The 24,236-nt window shown below is 42.4% G+C and overlaps 1 long non-coding RNA gene across 1 annotated transcript in view; it reads right to left on the bottom strand.

Moving 5' to 3' along the window:
* LOC123370859 overlaps window positions 1-22,587 on the bottom strand; it is a 99,082-nt gene extending 76,495 nt beyond the window's left edge. The window contains exon 1 of the long non-coding RNA XR_006579596.1: window positions 22,469-22,587. This is a non-coding gene — a long non-coding RNA (uncharacterized LOC123370859). The remainder of the gene's footprint in view (window positions 1-22,468) is intronic.
* Window positions 22,588-24,236: the final 1,649 nt, after the last annotated feature.

Raw genomic sequence — 24,236 nt, 5'->3', positions numbered from 1 at the left:
TTTATATTAGTATGTTAAAGGGTAGTTGACCTGTCTCATTAATAAGAGACTCATTTCTTCTCTGTGCACTGCTATTTTGGTGTCTCCCATCTGTGTGATGCACCCTTAAACAGTTTAAATTAACACTTATCGAGAGAGAGAGAGAGTTGTGCAATAATGGCACTTCATGCTAGATAACAAGCAACAAACAACTTTCACAAACTTGAAAAGATTTGGGAAAAGTAGCATGATTAGCACTGATACAAAAATACACATTTTTAACTCCATCATCATCATCATGTCTGTCCTCATTTATGGATTAGAGTAATGGAAATGTACAACAGAATAGTGACTCAATCCAGTCAAGTAAATGCCTGCAAAACATCTTTAGAGCTCACTTGAAACAGTTTCTTGCAACATCAGAAATATCTTTATTAATGATGATCTGGATCATGAGATGGATTGCACCATCCGCAAATTCGTGGATTACACTAAACTGGGAGGAGAGGTAGATATGCTGGAGGTTAGGGATAGGGTCCAGAGTGACCTAGACAATTCGAAAATTGGGTCAATAGTAATCTGATGACAAGTCTGATAACAAGGACAAGGACAAGTGCAGAGTCCTGCATTTAGGATGGAAGAATCCCATGCATTGCTACAGGCTGGGGACCAACTGGCTCAGCAGCAGTTCTTCAGAAAAGGACTTGGAGATTACAGTGGATGAGAAGCTGGATACGAGTCAACAGCGTACCCTTGTTGCCAAGAAGCCTAATGGCATATTGGGGTGCATTAGTAGGAGCATTGCCAGCAGATCAGAGAGGAATAATCACTTCCCTTATTTGGCACTGGTGAGGCCATATCTGGAATATTGCATCCAGTTTTGGGCCCCCCCACTACAGAAAGGATGTGGACAAAATTTGAGAGAGTCCAGTGGAGGGCAATGAAAATGATCAGAGGGCTGGGGCACATGACTTACAAGGAGAGCTTGAAGAAACTCAGCTTGTTTAGTCTGCAGAAGAGAAGAGTGAGGAGGCATTTGATAGCAGCCCTCAATTACCTGAAGGGGGTTCCAAAGAGAATGGATTTCTGCTGTTCTCAGTGGTGGCAGATGACAGAACAAGGAGAAATGGTCTCAAGTTGCAGTGGGGGAGGTCTAGATTGGATATTAGGAAACACTATTTCACTAGGAGGGCGGTGAAGCACTGGAATGGGTTACCTACGGAGGTTGTGCAATCTCCATCCTTAGAGGTTTTTAAGGCCTGGCTGGACAAAGCCCTGGCTGGGATGATTTAGTTGGTGTTGGTCCTACTTCGAGCAGCGGGTTGGACTAGATGACCTCCTGAGGTCCCTTCCAACCCTAATCTTCTACAATTCTTGTAATAGCTTCAGCCGAGAATACACAGAATGCAAAGTATATGAAAAACCTGTGGTCAGTTCCCAAATGTAGCCACTAGAGGGTACTTTAAGTGATAATATATGCATCAGGATTATGCATGAGGTGCATTTACAGTCTATCAATTATTATTTTCATTGAACCATACACAATTCCTGTTTATTCACAGCAGTTGCACTTTCTGACACTATTAATAAAGGAAGACAGGAGTACAACCTTAATGCTTCTCAGAGGGGAAATATAGACTACAAAGGGAAGGAAGAGAACAAACAATCAAAGAGCCGAGGATGAGCTGCATGAAGAGAGGAGAAAGCAGTGAACAATGAAGAGGGAATGTATTCAACCTTTCACCTCTGTCATACCGGTTTAAAGTTTTGAATGCTCCAAAGCAGCACTATTAATGAAACAATAATAAATATGTTAAGGCTGAGCCATTAACCCCATTATTCTTTGGCACAGCCCTGGAGCAAATGTGTCATTGGGAGTCTCAGCACAGTGAAAAAAACCTAATAAACTCACTTTAATAGTTACAAAAAATCTGAACACAAACACAGGGCATAAGTAATTCCAAAAGATAATTGTTTTAGAGAGAGACAAAGATAATACATAAAGGATGAGCAGATTCATTACGAGTCTGAGAATAAAATACGATATGCCAGGACTTGTATTATTGTTAGCCCCAAACTTCTGTATCAGTATGGAAAGTGTCATTCTAATATACATTAGCATTGCTTTCTAGCATCTATTAGCATTGCCTATGGGGCAATAACCATGTCTCCTTACTAGTTTGTACAGCAGCTACCACACTGTGGGAGGTATACAAATGAAAATAATACCATGAGAACAGTGGGGTTCAAAGATGCTGGTCTGCTTGACAGAGCTCCTCCTTGGTAAGGATTCCAGGGATTCCTATTTCATTCCAAAGAAGGAGTGAGAGCAGCAGAATAAGTGTGTGTGTGTGTGTGTGTGTGTGTGTGTGTGTGTGTGTGTGTGTGTGTGTGTGTAGAAGCAGCAGCAGCCGCCTTCAACAAACTCAGAACTGGTAGGTAAGAACCCATGGGAAGAACATCTAAGGGAAAAAGGAATTCAGAAGAGCTGGCAGTTTCTCAAGGAGGCAATATTAAAGGCACAACTGCAAACTATCCTAATGCAAAGAAAGTGAGGAAGAATAGTAGGGGGCCAATATGGCTCCATCAAAACCTCTTTGATGACCTGAAAAATCCCAAAAGAATCCTACATAAAGTCAAAATATGGACAAATTGTTAAGGAGGAGTACAAAAATAGCACAGGTATGTAGGGACAATTTCAGAAAGACTAAGGCACAAAATGAGTTATACCTAGCAAGGTTATACCATAAAAGGCAATAAGGAGAGGTTCTTTAAGCCCAATAGGAGCAAGAGAAAGATGAAGGAAACTATAGGTCCTCTGCTTAGTGACAAAGAAGAGCTAATAACGGAGGCCATCAAGAAGGCTGAGGTATTAAAGCCTATTTTGCTACAGTCTTCACTAAAAAGGATAATGGTGACCAGATACTTGACATGATTAATATTAACAACAAGGGGGGAGGAACACAAACCAGAATAAGGAAAGAACAGGTTAAAGAATGTTTAGGTAAGTTAGAGATGCTCAAGTCAGCAGGGTCTGTGGAAATTCATCCTAGGGTACTTAATGAACTACCTGAATAGCAATTATCTTCAACAACTCAAGGAGGATGGGTGCAGTCCCAGAAGACTGGAGAAGCACCTATGTTTTAAAAGGGGAGGTGGGGAGAAGAGGACACAGGGAATTATAGACCAGTCAGGCTAACTTTGATACTTGGAAAGATACTGGAACAAATTATTCAGTCAATTTGTAAGTCCCCTAGAGGACAAGAGAGCAATGAATAGCCAACGTGGATTTATCAGGAACAACTCATGCAAAACTAACTTAATTTCCTTCTTTGATAGGGTTAGTGAACTAGTGAATGGGGCGGGGGAGCAGTAGAAGTGATATATCTTGGTTTTTATGAAGACTTCTGACAGTCCCACATGACCGTCTCATAATCGAACGAGGGAAATATAATCTAGATGAAGTTACTATAAAAGGTGGGTGCACATCCTGTTGAAAGACCATATTCAAAGAATGGTTATCAATAATTTTCTGTCAAACCAGGAGGGCATATCTAGTGGGGTCCCACAGAGATCAGTCCTATGTATGGTACTAGTCACTATTTTTGTTAATGATTTGGATAAAGGAGCAGAGAGTATGTTTTTAAAATTTGCAGATGACACCAAGTTGCAAAGGATTACAAGCACTTTATAGGACAAGATTAGAATTCAAAACAATCTTATTAAATTGGAGAACTGGTCTGAAATCAACAAGATGAAATTCAAAATGGGGAATAACTGGAGGTAGCAGTATATCTGAAAAGGATCTGGGAGTGATATATTCAGTTTGTGATCTTCTGAGTCCACAATACGATGCAGTTGTTAAAAAAGCTAATATTCTGGGCGGCATCAACAGCACTGTCATAAGTAAGACAAGGATCATAAATTGTCCTACCTTACTCAGCACCACTGAGCTGGAGTACTGTGTCCAGTTCTGGGCACCATGCTTTAGGAAAGATGTGGATAAATTGGAGAGAGAGTCCAGAGGAGAGCAACAAAAATTATCAAAGGTTTAGAAAACCTGACCTATGAGAAAAGGTTAAAAAAATGGGCATGTTTAGTCTTGAGAAAATAGGACTATGGGGGAGACTTGATAGGAGACTTCAAAAAGGTTAAGGGCTGTTATCAAGATTCTCCATGTCTACTGAAGATAGGACAAAACACAATGTGTTTTGGAACATCCAGACTATAAACTGACAACAAGAGGAAGAAATCCTGGCCTTACTAAAGTCAACAGCAAAATTCCCATCGACTTCAGTAAAGCCAGATTTCAATCCAAGATTTTCGGGACTCTTGATTCTTATAGAAGTAATGCAATCAGTGCCATTTAAAATTAGACTATCCATGTGATTGCTCCAAAATAGGGATAGGGGATGCTAGTGGCCTAGGTGCAGCATACACTGCCACTCTGGACTGTATCTGTTCGGTGGGCAAAGAGAGTATAATTAGAACAGTGCCTACAGACTCCAATACATACAGCTAGAGTCAGTCCCTGTCAGGAAGACAAGGCTGACAAAGTGTCAGAGTGGAAACAAAGGGACAAAGAATTAAGTGACTTGCCCAAGGTAACAGATCAGGTCAGTGGCAGACCCAGGAAAAGAATACAGGTTTCCCAAATCCCACACGGTCGACGCGGTGAGTTCGACTTCTCGGAATTCGAACTATCGCGTCTAATCTGGATGCGATAGTTTGAACTCTGGAAGCGCCGCGGTCGACTCCGGAACTCCACCACTGCAAATGGCGGTGGCGGAGTCGACCTTGGAGCCGCGGACTTCGATTCCGTGGCGTCTGGACGGATGAGTAGTTCGAACTAGGGTACTTCGAATTCAGCTACGCTATTCACGTAGCTGAATTTGCGTACCCTAGTTCGACCCCGCTTCTTAGTGTGGACCAGCCCTTAGATCCTCTATGTTGCCAATTCCCTAAAACACCAGGCTTTTCCAGGGGAGCACTTCCTGACACATAAAAGGCAAGTAGGCAACAGCAACACCAGGATTTCATGTTAAAAGCAACACGCACACAGACCCTGAACCTTTCTTTCTGCGTGTTGTTTTGGGTAATATTCTGCTAATTCAGATTAAGAAAATTTCTGACATAATTGGAGCAAGTTTCTGGAAAAAAGCAACTACCACACACATTGGTTTAAAAAAAAAAAAAAACTTAGTGGAAACTGCGGCAATGACAGCAACAACAGTAGCAAAATGTGTTTGTCTTTCTCCTTCGGGAGCAATAGAACATGTGGAGTCATGAGGGCTTTGTCATTTGCAGAAAGTACAGCAATTTTACTAAGACAGGACCCATCTGCTTGAAGAAGAGTGGAAGATTGTTTGCTTTATAACAACTGCTTTATGTCTCACACAAGATCTCTTAGTGCATTAAGCACATAAAGAAGCACAATTCCACATTCATCTATCTAGCTGTATTTCAGCTATGTCAATATTACAAAGAATTTTTTTCCTCCACGCACACACACAGTTTGTCTTTATTTAAAGAAAAGATTACAAATGGTATGTGGCCATGATGCTGCTTTCTCTTAATCCTCATTAAAGGGAGATGGCAGGTCCATTGCCCTTTGGAAACCTTCCAGGGACATCTCTACCCTGATAATCACCATCAACAACAGAGACCTGTTATTTTCTCAAAAGTATTTACTAGATCTGATTAAACCAGGTAATAAAAGGCAAGCGATACAAAAAAACTTTTAAAAATAGATTTTTAGTGCATTTCATCTGCCAGGTCTGAAAAACAAAACACACAGGAAACATGCAAAACTGAACGAGTCAAGCAAAGCACCAATAGCAATAAAACTAAAGATCTTGCTCTCAGACTTGACTTTTCCCACTGAGATACACAAGCACCATTCACTGAATGGTGATATTGAGATAGTGACAGGTATTTCTAACACCGGCTTAAAAATTCATGTTTTAATAAATTGTCTATTGTTATCCAGTAAATATGTACTTAAGGATGGATAGTATTAGAATCACTGTATTTACTTTAAAGGTTTCTAGCAATGGGGTTGGTATACTACTTATCCTAGAAGAATAGATCATGAATTAATAATTCAACAATTTCACAACCTACAACTGACCATTAAAAATTTCTTTGGCTATTCAGACTAAGTTTTCCTTGTATTTTCATCCCACTATTTCTACATATAACCCACCTTTACTCCTTTGTGTGACACCAAGTTATTCTTAAACATAGATTAAGAGGGGTGCAAATTGATTTTGCCATTCCAGAAACATGGTGAAACTGTTTTTTTTTTAAATACAGCAAGCTAATATTTTTTAAGTACAGGACTTTTTTGCAGTTACATCAGGTGCTCATTCGAGAAGACTGTGTAGCCATTTTCACATAATTTGTAGAGACTTTTCTGTATCAGAATGTGAAAAGCAGTTGCAAAAGATGGGGAGGAAGTCATTCTTTTCTTAAGAGCAAAATTGACAAAAAGCAGCCACAATTTGCAAGTTTGCTTTTCACAAGGCCTTCTCACAAATCTCTAACGTCTTTAATTTTTGTTTTAGAAGATTAATGGTGTTAATACTTAGCAGGGCTTCCAGATGTGACACATTTGCTCACCATAACATGTCATTGTTCAGCCCTGAAGAAACATCACACATTCACTAGAAGCGAATTTATTTTGTCTGCAATTCCACCTTTCAGTCACTAGGAATTGCACTCCAGAAGCCTGAAGCCAGCTAAGTTACTTCTCTTCCTCCTGCCTCTTAATGGTTAGCATTGCCCCATGCAGGTTTCCTACTGTACCTATACATAGGCATCTCAGCATGGCCAGCGAGGAAGAAAGGTACAGACAACAAGGAGGAAGGGGAGGACTGAGGCTTGGAAGGATTAGTTTTGTCAGTAAACATCAATTTCACCAAACAGTTGGAAAATATTTCTGTCAATAATCAAAATTTACAGGAGGCAAAGTACAAAAAATGCTTCTTGAGAACGTTGAGACCATCATTAAATAATTACCATTACACACCCCCATAGTTCCCTGAAACTGAACATTTAAATTGATATTTATTTTCACACTTTTTTCTATGTTATCTATCGAAATAAAAAGTAAGTTGAATTCAGCCACGCCTAGCTTAATTTTAGCTGCTTGGCAGCTAGGGATACAAAGCAGGTGACACAGAATCAAGGAGATCAGCATCACGAGGAAACAAAAAAAATCAAAGAGAACATTAGATTTTAGCTGAATCAGAAATTGTAGAATTGAGAGTGACGGGGGCAAGACATAATGGCTTATTTTAATTGCAAAAAGTGTCTCATCAGAAGGCAACCTCTTTTTTAATGCTATTTTTGAGCCCAAACTTAATATCTGTGGCTGAGTTTGCTTGAAAGCTATAAAGCTAAGGCGGTTACAGTGTAACTGGCTGATCAGTCATAAACGGAGCAATGCTATTGGATGCCACAATAATAAAACTGCAACACTTCTCTGGAGTTGAAACAAAACCTCATGTCTGTTACTCGATAAATTTCTAAAAGATAGGTTCAATAAAAATATAACTCGTTTCTGCACTGCGGAATCTCACAAGGCTGCAAAAGCTGTATATATTTTATTGAATCCTGCCTGAAGCACAGATTTGTAAATGAGAAATTATCTGCTCTTGAATCCCTGCAGGAAGATATCATTTTATTCTCCAAAGTGGATTGTCTACGTTTTTTTCCCCCTTGCTGGATCTAAAAAAGCAGAATAAACCAAGGAAAGTGTCAACTTTGTGGAGTTTGAGTGATTATAAAAAATCATTATGTACAAAATCACAAAAACTCAGGATTCCAAAGCTGCATCTTTGCAATGCTTTGGAATACTGCTACCATAGGATGGGCCAGACATTTTATATGTTCTTGCTATGATTTTAAGTAGCTTAGATCATTGCATGCAACACTCATTTGTTACATCTCTCTGAAAAAATTCAGTTCTTATCAGTCTGAAGTGTAAGAGCAGTGAAGTGATTGGTTCAGCCTTCTGTACTTCAGTGGCTATCTTAGGGTAGGTCTATACTTACTGCGCGGGTCGACGTGGTGAGTTCGACTTCTCGGAGTTCGAACTATCGCATCTAATCAAGACGCGATAGTTCGAACTCCCCACGTGCTCCGGTCGACTCTGGAACTCCACCACCGCGAACGGCGGTGGCGGAGTCGACCTTGGAGCCGCGGACTTCGTTCCCGCAGCGTCTGGACGGGTGAGTAGCCCGAACTAAGGTACTTCGACTTCAGCTATGCTATTCTCGTAGCTGAAGTCACGTACCTCAGTTCGACACCCCCCCCCTTAGTGTAGACCAGGCCTTAGGAACCAGCAAATAACGTTCACTGAGAAAAGCAAGTGAGTTAACACTACAAGAAGTACAAGGCAGTTCAGTACAACTTGGCTAGTAATATTATAAAACTCTACCTATCAGTAAGTTTGCAGGAGTAGAGTGGGGTGAAATTTGGATGTGTCCTTTCAGTATAACAAGACTAGTTTCTAAAGCAGAGGGGACTCTGGCTTTTCAGAGTGGAAAGAAGGAATGAGAAATGGCTCACATTTAGTGCTGGAGCCATTAACTGTTATATAATCCTCTAATTTTGTCCAGCCAATGGTTGTGGAATTCCAATAGAGTGGTGCCTCCCTGTGGAAGTGCAATTGCAGTTGCATTATCTTCTGTTGTTGCATACAGTGTTCCATTTCCGCATACATATGCCACATTGTTCCAGCCATCAAAGGCAATGCTGGTGCTGACTGATGTTTGAGTCTTTACAAAAAAAGGAGCAAAAAGTACTTGCATGCAGCAAATATAAAAAAAGGATCAAAGACTTTGAAGAAAAAGGGTGTACACAGTAGCACACTATGATATTTATACAGAAAAAGCAATGAAACTCAGAAAATTTCAAAAGTTAGGCATAAACACAGCACATGAAGGAAAAAAACTGTCAAGGGTGCAGCACTTATTGTAACATAAGTGGTCACAAATAATTGCCACTAAAAATGGCCTCTCTTTACAGATTCCAAGTAAAGTGCCATATCCTGTCTCAGGGTGCATTTGTAGTGTGGAAAGGATTGCAACTGAATGCAAAGTGGGGCTCCACAACCACAGAGGCTTAATCAAATCCTGAGGGTAGTGGCATCTGGCTTATGCAGCTGCTCAATTCTTACCCAACCAGGGGAGGAGTATCAGACTTGCTGCACCTGAGTTCTGGCTGACAATGTTGGGGGCTGGGGTACAGTGCATGCACAACACCTCTCCCCCTTTCCGGAAGGTTTGTGAGGAGTCAATGGAAGTTGTTGGGCTATGAAAAAGTGTTGAAGCAAACTTAGGAGTCCCTACTATGAGAAAGCTATTAATGGGTCAAATGCTGTAGCCTACCCTGTTCTCTTTGCACACGCTGGCAGCACAAAGGGAGCAAAGTAGGTATTTTATTTCTCACAGGGTTAACACACTTACTACAACAGACATTAAACTAGTTCCAGAACTTCATCAGTGTTACAAATAAGTAAATTGTCTCCCTGTCCTTGAAGTTTATGTAACCATGTCAGGAGTGGTGACTGCAACTATTAATAGTAATAACTGTCCCAAAAAATTAATAGAAGAGCTCCCAGAGTTAAATAGTAAATCTATAGTCTGTATCCTTCCAAAATCATCTGCCTTGATAATCGTGGTCTCTTACTCTGAATGCCAAATATGTGGCAAGCTTCTTCTCTATCAGTATCAATAACGGAGACAACATGCCTCGTGTCAGCAACATAGCTGTGAATGGGCCTATCCTGCTCCTTAAGCCCTGTTTGGGTAAGAGGTCAGGTAAAAGGGTGGGTCTGGCTTCTCCATCTACATTCAACTGACTGCTGCCTGCTTTCCTCCCATTTGAAGATGGGAATAGCATCCACAGAAGGAGCTTAACCCTGCCCATTTGGGAACAGATAATCGGCTATAGGATACATGTTTGGCTCTGGCCAATTGGCTGCCCAGATGCCCTTGAAAAAGGGCCTACAGAAGAGGGGTGCATTGCATGGTACGACATGTGGTTTGAAGGAAAGGAGTATCTAGTGGTGATTCCGCAGTGACAGAGCAGGTCAAAATGTAGCCCGAGTACGGAGTTAGCAGACAGGCTGGGATAATGGACACTGAAAACAGGGGAGGGGGCGTGCGTTTGGAGGGGGATGGAGGTTGGGAGGTGGAGCCACTTGTCACCAGCTCTAGGGGAAGTAGGCACTACAGAACGAGATTTCTGCAGTAGGATAATATTAAGTAGTCCCTTTAGATATTTGATGGTGAATACTTAACATTGAATTTCCTTACTTTTGTTAGTTTGTCTCAGGCATTTTAATGTTCTTTTAATTAAGATTGTGTAAACTTATTTAAGTCATAAGTATCCAGGAGGAATAAGCAACATTTTCTGACAAAGCATACATCTTCTCAATTTCACTTACTAAAGCAATTGCGGCATAATGTAGCCAGTTGCAATACTGATGTCAAACTATAAGAGTGCTAGATTATATATTCAGTGACTAGAGCTTGTTCTACCTAACTGACCAAACTTCAGTCAATCTGAAATCAAGAGTTTTTAAAAGAACGACACTAATACGTAGGGCCAAATTTTCTGCAGTACCCCGCAGCTCCAATTGTTACACTTATGACCAGATTCTCCAAAGACCCCAATACCCCCATGAGTTGAACTCTTCTGAGTGTCTGGCTCTAACACCAACTTCTGAGCCCTTGAAACTCAGGCCTATCGTAAGAGACTCAAGCCACCAAATTTTGATCCAGGTATCGAGTAACGCACAGTTTAATGGTGGATAGTTAAGACTAAGAGCAGCTTCCTGTTTAAAGAGTGACTGTTCTAAGTGCTCTAGAATCTGTACGATCAATCAAATTGCCTTGAAATTCAGTGCTCCGTATGAGAGAGTGGGATATGGTCAGGAACCCATACTTGGGACAAAGTTTCAGCTCCTACATGCCGGGTGCAGGGGTGGAGGGAGACAGCAGTTCTTGAAGCGGATACATTCTGGCAAAGTTAATTTGCTCACAGGCAGAGATCAAACCAGAACTCAGATCACCACACCAAAGTCTCAAATGCTCTAGGGTTACCCTAGCAGAGTGGATGGCTACCACCAGCCCTATGGGGTGGGGGAAGCAAATTTGAAAGAGACTTGGCTTCTCCAGTTATGAATAGGCACGTGAGCCTTAACCTGTACCTAAAGGATTGCACTGACCGTAAGTGAACAGAAGAGTTAACAGGATTTTGAGCTTTCAAAGCATCGTGCTAGCTGAATACTTCATGGGGATAAACTTGATCCCTCTACAGTCACCGTCAGTTTGAATCTCACCTTAGGAAGAAGATGGGAAGGCATAATGATCAAGTCTCTGTGTGTGTGCACGCGCGTGTGCGCACTCAATTTTGGGAGAATATAATCAAAGTATTTTTGTAAAAAATTTTAGATGTGAATGCTTGCTGGCAGCGGAGAGACATTTTAGGGCATGAAGGAATAGTGTTAGAGAAGTTTAGGGCTGCATCAAGGGGATAGAATAGGTATTAGAGGAAGTGAGAAGGTTTGGTAGATCAGGTGAGGAGGAGGGATACTGGTAATGGGACACAGGGGTGAGTGGCAAGGGGTCTGGGGGAGAATAGGGCCTGTCAGACAGGGGCATTGGAAAAAGGTGAATAGTGGGGGTGCTGAGAGCTATTTAAGCAAACTGCAAACTCTGTATATAATGGAAACCACTTCAAGCCAGGGCGTGTGGCAGCACCCTAGTTCCAGCACCTTTGCTGTCAGCCCCATGTTCTCTACTTGTGTGCACATGCACCAGGATCTAGAAGGGTCTGAGCCCTTCTCCTTACCCCTCCTATGTGGATTACCTATGCCTGTAGGAGAATCCCTCCTGTCTGCATAGGTAGTGTCTATACTGAAGCGCTGCAGTGGCACAGCTGTACTGCTGAAACTTTTTACATGTAGACAAGTATCCTAAGCAGATACTAGATCTGGTTGAAACATGCAGAACAGAGTTAGTGAACCTTAATTCAGGCATTTCCTAACTTTTAAGTGCCTGACTTTGCATTACAGTATGTCTGCGTTTGCCTGCTCACTTTCACTACATCCCATTCAAACTGGTTACTTACATTTCCATTACTCGTTAAAAGAACGCTCACTGAGATGCATAGGCATTGAGAAGAGAACTGGATGAAGCTGCAGTGGCGCAAGAGACAGATTTACACTAGGTTCATCACATCTAGTCTCAGATTGTGCACTTGGTGCAGCGACAAATGCTGTAGCTAGACCAATGGCTAAAACTCCAACCCAGACAAGGATTTCTGAGAACAGAATCTATGTTACTGGTAGTGATGCATAAACCAGAAAGAACTAGCTTTCAATTCTCAGTGCTGTCAGTAAGAAAAGATATCTTGACTTGTAAACAGAGTAAATCTCATATGGAATAACAAAGTAAACTTGGAACCTCGCAACACCATTCTTAGGCACTTTTCACAGCAGAACCACATTTTAAGTGGTGTTTACCAGGTGTTAATTAGGTGCAACTCTGTGCCAGTTTATTAATAATAGACTTGCCAAATGGAAATTAAAGAAATAAAGATCAAATAAAGATGAAAGTGAATCTCATTTTGATTCTTGACTCTTTATTCAGAACAGTATTTTATGTCATTAAGTCTTCCCAGACTTTTTTTAAATGACATTCTACCGTTCTGGGAAAGCTGCTAATTAAGACAGTCAACTGTCCACTTAGCTATTTCCAATTAAGAAGGCTATTATGGCACTGATCCTGCCAACACTTAGTCAAAACATGCAGTCCCACTGCCATGAATAGAGTAGGCACAGGATTCTTTTTCTAACCTAGGCTTGATTCTCTATTGCCTTGCATCTGGTGTAGTCATTTCTACCTGTGCAAAGTGGGTATAAAACACACTCTTTTCCATGTGAGAGGAGTGGAGAATTCTGACTGGTAGGATTTTGTATAGGTGTAAGTGTCTGCCAGATCTTTAGGTTCACTTTGTACTGGCTGCAGATGGATCTTTCCTTTTTTGTGTGCATGAACGCACACTTAAGGATGAGCAAGTGAAATGGGGGGGGGGGGCGATACTGTGGCAGCATATACAACTGGTCTAAAATAGTTTAAGCAGAGATTTTTCCACTGAAGAGTGGCTGTTTGAATACAACAGATTTCTCAAACTGTGAATCAAGTATTCATTTGAGTTTTTAAATGTGGCCCACCCCCATTTTTTAATCCAGTGGAAAAAGTGGAGGTGGTGGATGGTGTTTCCCCCTTCCACTCCAGGAACCATAGCATCCCCTTCATGACTCAGCTCTCCAGCTAGGTAATTCAGTGTTTCCCCCTTCCAGGGCACAGGCCTTCAGTTATCTGTCACTCCCACAATGACCCAAGCAAATGTCCCATTCACTGCCCTGCCAGTCTATGCCACACCTTCAGCGGCAAGTGGGGCTGCCCACTACTCTGGGTTCCAGTCCAAGGACCCTAGACCCAGCAGTTCCAGGCTCTCTTCTCCCAGCCCTCGCTGCTTCTTCCCTGGACTGCCTCCTACAACTCCTGGTTCCCCTCCTTGCTCTGGGTTTACCAGCTCCCTCATTCCCAGGGAGTGAGTGCCCTTTCCCAGCAGCAGCCCCTGTCTGTTGCCAGCTTCCTGGCTTACTAGGCCCCCACCCATTTGTGCACAGCTGAATCTGCTTGCAATCAATTCCCTGCTCCTTCCAGGTGCAGCCTGTAGCGTTAATAGGCCTACCTGGCCACCTTAACCCTTTCCAGCCCTGTGTAGGGTGGACATGCCATCACAGGGAGAAACATTTTCTTCTTCTTCCTCTTCACCATCATGAAAAAGAAAGGATGAGGGGGAATGGAATTGGGGAGTGTGGGGGGAGGATTTAAGGGGAAGAGAAAGCAAACAAAAAAATGAAACCAACCAAAAAATGACAAAGTGAAAAAGCTTTCAGATGAAACTAATATTTTTCACTGCATTTAATTTTTTTGTTGAATACAATTTGAGCAGCCATACAGTTATATAGTTTTGTTATGAAAGATAAATACTCAGTGTAACCCTGTGATAGGGTTGCTCCTGGCCTTATAGCCAATCACGGCTGGGTCCATAATCTGGCACACAAGACAAAGGTTGTTATTCAGCTGTCATTCCCTTCCTGCAGCAGTCTTTCCAAGCAACAGCAAATAAGGCACTGGTAGCAAAGTGAAACTATCGTCCAGCAGCAAGACTACCTTCCCTCAGGCAGGATGTGACTGGCAGCAATGTTTCAAGCAGTTCCTGGTCCAACCAAGCTCCTCATGGAGTGAGGCCTGGCAACTCTCCCCCGCCCCGAAACCAACACCCAACTTAGCTGGGTTCTTCCCTTTTAACTCCTCTGTCCAATCCTTACACCTGTGGTAGTTAGTGCAGGGTGGGGCTCATGAAACCCACACCATGTTAACCCTTTCCTGGCCAGTGTTGGATTTGTATGCCCCACCATTTTCTTTTAATTTGTATTGCATACAGGCTTTTCTCTTCTTATTCTTGGTTTGACCTTTTTGCATTGTTATATAGTCCAGGGTTTCTCAAACAGGGGTCGCCGCTTGTGTAGGGAAAGCCCCTGGTGGGCCGGTGTGTTTACCTGCCCCATCCGCAGGTCTGGCCAATCGCAGCTCCCACTGGCCGCAGATCGCTGCGGCCAATGGAAGCTTCCAGCTGGCTGCGGCTCCCATTGGCCTGGAGCAGCGATCCACAGCCAATGGGAGCCATGATTGGCCGGACCCGCGGACTGGCCAGGTAAACACACTGACCTAGTCCACCAGGGGCTTTCCCTATACAAGCGGCAACCCCTGTTTGAGAAACCCTGATATAGTCAGAGTTCCTACTAACACTAATTATTACGATGATAAAAAATTGTTATCAATTCACTATGGATACAAGAGTTCCGTGCTCTACTGTGGCTAGATTCTCCTTGATTACACCAGTATAAATCTAACGTAACTGCAACAGTAACTGGGCCAAATGCTCATTTGCACTACAGCCCATTTGAACCTCTCCGAAAGTGAAAGGGGGCCCCTAAAGCATCTTCCGAAGCTGTTTCAAGGGAATATATAAATTAGAATCAGACTCAGACTGACTCCCATCAGGTTATTGGAGATTTATGCATGTTTAAGCAGAACTAAAATCTGGTCCTGGATCTTGGTAGTCCTCTCTTAGGACCGGATTCCCATTTAACTAAAACTGCTCCACACAACATTGTCAGTGTAAAGTACCTTTAGTGCAGTGGCTCTCAAAATTTTTTTTTTTTTTTTTTTTTTTTTTTTTTTACACACACACACACACACACACACACAGGTGACCCCTTTTACACAGCAAGCCTCTCAGTGTGACCCCCTTATAAATTAAAGACACTTTTAAATATAATTTAGCACCATTATAAATGCTGGAGTCAAAGTGGGATTTGGGGTGGAGGCTGACAGCTCGCAACCCCCCATGTAACAACCTTGCGACCCTCTGGGGGGTCCCAACCCCCAGTTTGAGAACCCCTGCTTTAGTGTAAATGAGAATCAGACCAATTCAGTCTGCTACTGGCATTTTGGGACTAGATCTGTGTAAGTGTTCTCTTCATTCTTAACTCCTTGGACCTCTTCTACTCAGAGGAGAGATTAAAGTCAGGTCGAAATAGCTTATATTTCATTTCAGAGGAACTTAAATACCTTCCCTGGGCCTGTCTAAACTACGATTGATTAAAAAAAAGTCAAACCATCACCAGTGTTATCAAGCCAGCCAAGGCACCCACCAGAATTGTAAGCATTTCATCAATTTGATCTTCACTGCTCCAAGCAGGGTTAAATGGCATAATGCAGGAGTGGTCAAACAGTGACTCGCGAGCCATGTATGACTTACCACTATAGTGCGGCTTGTGGAGCCCACCCGAGTCCCCATTTGCAACCTACCAGACTGGAGGGGGAGAAGCTCAGGACCTCTGCCTTGCAGCAGGGTGGCGTGTGAGGGGCTTCTGCCAAGGAGGGAGTGGGGGGCTTGGGGCTTCTGCCCAGTGGGGTGTACCTGCCAGGGCTCAGGGCATCAGCAGGAGCGGTGCTGAAGTCCCAACCCCAGGCTCCTGGCAGGTGTGTCCCAGCTCTTGGACTTCTGAAGATTGTCGTTTGTGGCCATCCCTGGCATAGTGATTAAAATGGTGGCTGAAGCCCACAGACCACCAACATTGGGAGCCCATGTAGATAATAGTAGAGCTGAGCAAGTATTAGCAAAAACAGAGACAGGGCCTCTGGGTCTCTGCAAATCCCACAGGTTTCATGCTTATATTAAATGTTCTTCTCCTGGACTTAGAAGCTCATTTAAACTGCTTTCCAAATACCTTTCTTAATGCAGCTACACTGATTTACACTAGCTGAAAATCTTGCTCAGAGTTAAAAATCTCATTTTGGCTCCAAGAGCTATTGTTTCAAGCTCATTGGCTGTGCCTATACTCGGCTTCCTACTGTTGCTTCCAGTGGTGAAGTTCCAGTGAGGGGTGAGATAATGTTAGCAAACTTCCCATGACTGCCAGGGCTTTTACAATCTTGTTGTCTAACTCCACACAGAGCAGGTCTAAACAGCATTTAAAATGGCAGCAGTGAGTGGTGATATTGTCTACACTCATACTTCCATTGTTATTGCCCCCGGTGGAGCTCACTGGTAGAGTTTGGGCACAGAAAGCTTGGTTTTAGACAAGATCTTTGTCTGCAGGACACTCAGCACAGCATCCTTGTGAATGAAGCTCATCTTTGAGCAACATCTCAGGGCTGCCCCGGGGGGAAGGGGGGGAAGTGGGGCAATTTGCCCCAGGCCCTGCAGGGGTCCCCACAAGAATATAGTGTTCTATAGTATTGCAACTTTTTAATGGAAGTGGCCCCCAAAATTGCTTTGCCCCAGGCCCCCATCAATCCTCTAGGCAGCCCTGAGACATCTCATAACCATAAAGCCTAAAAAAAACTTAGGGTGGAAGTTTCAAAAGCACTCAGGATTAATCATACTGCTGCTATTAAAGTCAATAGGAGTTTTACGGTTGATTTCAGTGACAGCACACATAAGGGTGGGATTTTCTAAGGCTTAGTTTAAGGCTTTGTTTCTGCAGATGCTTGTGCAAAGGAGAAGAGTGACGGCCATTTCCTTTTGCTCTCTCCTCCCCAGTCCTCCCTGTGCAGCAGGCAGCAGGGTTCAACTACGTTCTTAAGGACTGTGCACCCCAGCATCAGATAGGCCTTCTGAAGAAGGCCTTTCTATTTAAAAAGTATAGTGTCCCAATCTAATTCAAACCCCATTTCTGGAAATTCTCCAGGTCAAACTAAGAACTTGTGCTTCATGCATGTAATGCCAACCACTGTAGGAAGCATAGTATGTAGTGACTGAACATTGTAAAAACACCTTATTTGCTGCAGCTGGACAGAACAGTTGTGTCGAAGAAAAACTCAGTTCTCGCTTTTATGTTTGGGTGCAGCAAAAACAAATACTTTATTATAATACTCTAGTGAACACAAGAGGGAGAGAGTGTCAGGAACTGGGTTGCCCCTTGTCCTGGACGGATCTCTCTCAATTAGTAAACAATCATAATAATTTTTATACCTTCTTAACAGACAGTGGCTAGCAAACCTGGAGACAGTAAAAGTAAACATTTGCATTTGTTTATACATAAGCCTATTCGTTATCTTATTTGTCTGCAATACTAGAACAGAAAACAAGACTGCAATTCACAAGGTCGTAACGACTTTTCACACAATTCACTCTGCACCAGATACAGGGTAACATCTTAACCTCTGCTAATTAGCTAACATACATTAAGATCCCTTCAAACCTTTATTAATTAATTCTTGGCCTCCACAGTTGTAATTAGTTAAAAGAAGTCCCAGAAATATGGAGAAGTTGTGGTAGAACTATGGGCATTGTAACTATGGGGAAAAGGTTTCCATTTATTTATCAGTGGCACACTATTCTTCGTGCTTCAGTAACAGACATGAAAAAAATATTTGTAGAACAGCAAAAGACCCAGTGCTATAGAAAGTGATCTCCACCTTAATACATGGGTGGCCCAAAGGCTCATGGAACCATGTATTTTGGGATGAACTAGTAGTAATAATAATACTTGTACAGCACCATTCATCTATAGCTCTCAAAGCACTTTACAAAGAATGTCAGTGTCATTGCCTCCATTTTACAGATGGGGAAACTGTAGCACACAGAATGACTTGCCCAAAGTCACCCAGCAGGCCAATGGCCGTGCTGGGAATAGAGCTAAGGTCAGGTAGAGTTCTAAGATTCTGCCCTTGCGAATTGTGCACTATGAATATTATTAAACACAGATGCACAGCTCATAAGCGTCCCTCTCCGTAGATCTCAGTTTACCTTCACACCATCTAAAGACCTGGTGTTTTCATAATTCATAAATTATTTCCATCAGAAATTGAACTGTACAGGATCTGGTCCAAGAGATGAACATAGCTGAACTGTTCAGTAATAGTAACCCAAATGTGATTCAATTTAGTATCCTGCTAGGGGGTAAAATACTAAGGAAGCTCACCACAGTAGTTCTGAACTTCAAAAAAATGGAGAACTACACAAAGATGAGGAAGCTAGTTAAATGGAAATTTAAAGGAATAGTGCAAAGAGTGAAATGTCTGCAATAGAGGCTCAACCTATATTTATACCCCTTCCCCCAGCCCCCCAATCCCCTCCCCAAACACATTAAGGTGACCCAAAAAATGCCACCTTGGCTAAACAAAGTAAAAGAGGCAGTTAGAGACAAAGACATCTTGTAAAAATTGGAAGTCAAATACAACTGAGGAAATTAGAAAGGAATAAACTCTGGCAAGTCAAGTGAAAAAGTATAATTAGACAGCCAAAAAAGAATTTGAAGAGTAACTACCAAAAGACACACAAAGTACAACTATTTTTTTTAAGTAATGAAAAGCAGGAATCCTGCCAACAATCAGTGAAGCCAATGGACGATTGAGTTCCTAAAGGGGCACTCAAGGAAGACAAAGCTGTTGAAGAGAAGCTAAATAATTCTTTGCATTGGTCTACACTGCACAGACTGGGAGGGAGAGTCCCACATCTAAGCCATTCTTTTTAGGTCACAGATCTGAGGAACTGTCCAAGATTGAGGTGTCAATAGAGCAGGTGTTGGAACAAACTGATAAATTAAATAGCCATAAGTCACCAGAACCAGATGGCATTTATCGAAGAGTTCTGAAAGAACTCATGAAAATTGCAGAACTATGTAACCTATTGCTTAAATCAACTTCTGTACCCAATGACTGGAGAATAGCTAACGTAATGCTGATTTTTTTTAAAAAGGCTCCAGGAGCAATCCTGGCAATTACAAGCCGGTAAACTTAAATTTAATACCAGGCAAATTAGTTGAAACTAGAATAAAGAACCAAATTATCAGATACATAGATGAACTCAGTATGTTGGTGAAGAGTCAATGAGCTTTTAGGAAAGGGAAATCATGCCTCACCAATCTACAGAATTCTTTGAGAGGAGTCAACAAGCATATGTAAAAGGGTGATCCAGAGGATATAGTGTACTTGGACTTCCAGAAAGCCTTTGGCAAGTTCCCCCACCAAAGGCTCCTAAACAAATAAGCAATCATAGGATAAGAGGGAAAGTCCTGTCATGGATTAGTAACTAGTTAAAACCTAGGAAACAGAGAGTGGGAATAAATGGTCAGTTTTCACAGGGGAGAGAGATTCACAAAGGGAACCCCCAAAGTTATGCACTCAGAGCAGTGCAGTTCAACATATTCCTAAATTATCTGGAAAAAGGGGTAAACAATGAGGTAGCAAAATTCACAGACAATATAAAATTATTTAAGATAGTTAAATCCAATGCAGACAGCAAAGAATTACAAAGGGATCTCACAAAACTCAGTGATTGGGCAATAAAATGGCAGATGAAATTCAATATTGAGAAGTGCAAAGTAATGCACATAGGAAAAAAATAATGCCATTATACATATCAAATTATGGGGTCTAAATTAGCTATTACCACTCAAGAAAGATATCTTGGAGTCATTGTGGAAAGTTTTCTGAAAACATCCACTCAATGTGTAGCAGCACTCAAAAGCTGGAAATCATTAGGAAAGGAATAGATAAGTCAGAAAATACCATATTGCCTCTATATAAATCCATGGTACGCCCACACCTTGAATATTGCATGCAGATCTGGTAGCAGATATATTGGAATTGGAAAAGGTACCAACAACGGCAACAAAAACGATTAGGGGTATGGAACAGCTTTTTAGGAGGCGAAATTAATAAGTCTGGGAATTGTTAGCTTGGGAAAGAGATGACTAAGGGGGAATATGATAGGAGTCTATAAAATCATGACTGGTGTGGAGAAAGTAAATAAGTGAGTGTTATTTACTCCTTCTCTTAAATGCAAGAACTAAGGGTCACCTGATTAAATTAATAGGCAGCAGGTTTAAAACAAAAGAAACGGAAGTATTTCACACACGACACAGTCAACCTGTGGAACTTATTGGCAGGGAATTTGTGAAGGCCAGAAGTGTAACTGGGTTTTAAAAAGCATTAGATACATCCATGGAGAATAGTAAAGGGATCCATGAATTGCTATCAGCCAAGACGGTCAGGGATGCAACACCACACTCTGGGGCCTTGGCTACACTGGCGCTTTACAGCGCTGCAACTTTCTCGCTCAGGGGTGTGAAAAAACACCCCCCCTGAGCGCAGCAAGTTACAGCGCTGCAAAGCGCCAGTGTGAGCACGGCTCCCAGCCCTGGGAGCGCGGCTCCCAGCGCTGTAAGCTAATCCCCAAGGGGAGGTGGAATGACCACACACACACTTCAAAGCACTGAAAGCAGAACCATTTGAGAAGGGCTGCACAAGTGCATGAAATCATAGTAATTGGGTCTGTTAAATGTAATCCTAAAGGGAATTCATCAGGGGTGTTTAGAAATTAAATAATCCAGAAGATTGCTTGTGAAGCTGTTTACTGGCCAGACTTGAATGAAAACATTAAACAGATGATGGGAAAAATTGCAGCAGCTCTTAAATACTATTATAAAACAATGAAAAGAGGAAGTGATAGTAGAAATAGCGCCTGAATATCCACAATGGAAAAGTGTAATCATATTTGTTTCATTTCACTTGAAAGGACAGAATTTAAAAAGTATTTTTGGCCCCCTTCACAGCACTCTGGCAGAACGAAGTGGCCAAAAAAAAAAATGCCCTAATAGGCAGCTGAGAATTTCCATGATGTAACTACTCTTAACTGATGTTCTGTCCCCCTCCACACACCTTCCCCATGCAGCATCAGATGGGATATTTGGGATGGCCACGAGCTGTGCTGAGGTGATCCCTAGCTGATGAATAAGCCTCTAGAGAGTTGTTGCGAACATGTATATATCAGAGTAGCTCTGAGGCTCCCAGCAGCCCCAGTCATTGGGGGGAAACACAGAGGTGACTTAAAACCACCTTGCCCACCCCGATTCTTCAGCTGCACCGAGCAAAAAGCTGGAGCAACTGAGGATCTGGCTCACTGCCTATTATACAGTCTCTTTCCATATAATCATGATGCCAAGCAAGCAATCAAATTGTATAGATGGAAGACACCTGGGCAAGCGAATATGGGTAAACAAGAAATAGCCTGAATGTTTTCACCCCCCTTGAATCAAACTGAACCCAAACTTTTTTAGGCTCTTGAAAATATTTAGGACCCCACCACCATACACGCTAGTCCCTCCACCCAGTCCCCTGGGACTTCAGCCAACCAGGTCATCAGCTCCTTTTCAACAAAACATTAGTTTTGATTCCAGTAATTCCCTGGGTGGTTTTGGGTTACCTCCCTCAACGCCTGAGGTTCTGAAACCTGCTGTGATCCTCACGAACTCACAGCTTTTGATTATCCAGTGTAGCATTCATGAAATATATGCTATTCAAGATGCCAATTATTTGGTTTTCATATTTCAATAACCAACATTTAGAGACCTGCCACTCTAGAGTACAGGGACATCACGTAATGCAAATAAAGAAAAAACATCAGTAGTAAAACCCAGTAGTTATACCATGATGAAAACAGTACCTTTGATAGCATGGTATCCACCTCTCACAAGCACCCCCTTCTGCTCAGGTGTGTCTGCAGTCTTTAGAGAATCCCAGCCCTGGTATCAGGCCATACCCCCAGGACTTCCTCCTGGGAAGCAATGGTTTCACCCTCTCTGGGCCCTTCTGGCCCCAACTAGGCCACTAAGTAGCTCAGATCCCCTTCTGGGTGGTTATCAGTGTACAACTGTAGGCCACTTCCCCAATGTCCTATGGGAGAGGGACCCAGGTCTGCCCACTGCTCCAAGTCCCAGCCCAAGAACCCTAAGAATAGCAACAATGTCCCTTTAACAAAACTGCCTGCAGTTCCCTGGGTCACTTGCCCATGGCCCCACCCTTCACCAAAGCTTTACCCTTACCTCAGGCCCCTTCTATGTTCAGGCCAAGCCACCAGCTCAAAGCTGTTCCATCCTCCCCACCAGAACTGAGCTGTACATGGTGCTGCAGTTCCCTTTGGCCGGCCAGCCAGACGCACCACCTACACTCCTCTGACTCTAGCAAGGAAAAGATGGTGCCTTAGACTGCAGCCCCTTTTATAGTAATCTGCAACCCTCTGATTGGCTAGCCCGTTGCAGCCTCCCTCTGATTGGTTGCTTTCCTGCACAGTTTCTTTAGGCCCCTTCAAGGACTTAGCTCCACTGTTCCTTTCCTGGGATAGGTGTGGCAGTACCCCGAATCCTCCAGCAGGGGGCCTCAGGGCCTAATCCACCCCTAAACTCAGCATTTGCAACCACTTAGGGAAATCCCTCAGACCACAAGAGAGAACTCTGCTTAGGCTGTGCCATGGAGCCTAGTGTCTTGGGTAGTAGCTGCCTATTGTTTCAGCTATAACTACGCAAAAGGAGCATTTTATAGTTTGTTCCAGTTAGCCTGAACTAAGAATGCTTAGTACACCCAGCAGCTTTAATCATATCTATAATTGTCCATAAATCAAAGACCCACTGATGACATATATTAACATCTCCAAGTACAATATTTTATGGTTAAAGGAAATATTTAAACTCTTTGTTCAAGAAGCAAGATACAGTATCTATAGGATTCCATCTATTTTCATGTAATTGTACATGATCGAATGTTATGAACTAGAGTACACTATGAACTTTAAATTCATTTTACAATTTCTTTTCTTCTTTGTAATAAATACATTAGTCTAAAACTAGATAACACTTCTAGGATTAGATAACATTTCTAAATTCCCATCAATGGTAAAAACAGACTATTAGATAAAGGACAAAAATACACAGAGAAAGATAATCCTGAAAACTCTTACTCATGTGAGTAATCATCAGTTTTACAAGTAGTCCCACTGAAGTCATTGGGACTTCATTGCAACCACTTATGAGAGTTTCTGTTCCAGCCTTACTATAGGTTGACTTAAAACCTCACTGAGCTTGATGGATGTGAATGAACCCTTTAATTACCACAACTGTAAGGATACGTTAACCACAAAACCCACATTAGACAAAATGGTTAGAGAAACCAGCCCAAGAATTTCTGATAGAGTAGGCAGAGGGGCTTTTGGCTGAGTTTTGTTTTGGCTAAGGGGTGTGTGTCTGTGTGACAGAGAGAGAGGAGGTTGGGTGGATGGCAAGCAAAATACAGAACCAGAATGACGGCCTGAAGAAATCCAAGCAGAAACATGTAAGCATGGTGTGGTCCTCGTAGAAGCTATAAAGGGAGCTTTTGGGTCTGATGCTGGCTAAACAGACTTGGGTTGTGAGCAAAGACTCTGTCCCCTGTTTTTGGTTCCTCTGCTGCTCAGACGTGTGACACATGCATTTCCGTAAATTTGGGCCCCTTCCGCCTCACCCCACTTTTCTGCCACTAAAATAGAGAAGTAGTAGCTGAGTCAAAAAAAAATCATATTGTTTAAAAAAAATTGAAAACCCCAGTCAGTTAGAAACGGGCCTAAGCCATAAAGGCCCCAACCCTGCTATCTGGCCCAGGCAGGTATACTCCCTTGCTGAGGAGAGCCCCTTCCTGCAGGTGTAAGGATCCACTCAAGACAATCTGATTATGGGGTAGGACCAACGTTAGAAGCTGGCCTTCAATCATAATACATTTATTATTGTATATTTCATGCTATAGAGCTAGTTTTTATTACTATAAAACTTACTTTTACGTTGT

This window comes from Mauremys mutica, chromosome 5, assembly GCF_020497125.1.
Source record: "Mauremys mutica isolate MM-2020 ecotype Southern chromosome 5, ASM2049712v1, whole genome shotgun sequence".
Classification (NCBI taxonomy): domain Eukaryota; kingdom Metazoa; phylum Chordata; order Testudines; family Geoemydidae; genus Mauremys; species Mauremys mutica.
Note: the sequence above shows the minus strand (reverse complement) of the source record. Positions and strands in the feature narration are given on the sequence as shown.